Raw genomic sequence first — 655 nt, 5'->3', positions numbered from 1 at the left:
CAAATATATGAATTATGGTGGTAACATATATGTATGTATGTACGTGTAGTTCAAGTATATTCCAAGCGTACACTTTTCAGTATAATGGTGTATCTGCATGCTATTTTATTATAACTAGTGTTCGCCCAGCGGTTGAAATTCAACCGCTAAAATTAAGGATAGTTTATGTGAGTTGAGTTGAGCTGAAATAAAATTTGTTGGAATGGGTTAAGTGGAATAGCATTAGATTCAATAACATAACATATGTAGCATAACACATCACAATATAACATCGCACATTCTTCAGTTGTATTTCCTTTTTATCCCTATCATTTTCATCCTCTCTATCTTTGTCGCTATCGCTTTTTTATGTTTATGTTTATGTTTATCTACACCTTCATGTTCATGTTCATGTTCATGTTCAAGTTCATGCTCATGTTCATTTTCATGTTCATGTTCATGTTCATGTTCATTTTCATGTTAATGTTCATGTTCATTTTCATGTTCATGTTCATGTTCATGTTCATATTCATCTTCATCTTCATCTTTATCTTTATCTTTATCTTTATCTTTATCTTTATCTTTATCTTTCTTTATCTTTATCTTTATCTTTATCTTTATCTTTATCTTTATCTTTATCTTTATCTTTATCTTTATCTTTATCTTTATCTTTATC

This window comes from Rhagoletis pomonella, unplaced genomic scaffold (assembly GCF_013731165.1).
Source record: "Rhagoletis pomonella isolate Grant_MI unplaced genomic scaffold, Rhpom_1.0 Rhpom_scaffold_00021, whole genome shotgun sequence".
Classification (NCBI taxonomy): Eukaryota; Metazoa; Arthropoda; class Insecta; order Diptera; family Tephritidae; genus Rhagoletis; species Rhagoletis pomonella.
The sequence above is the reverse complement of the archived record's forward strand: the minus strand, read 5'-3'. Positions refer to the sequence as shown.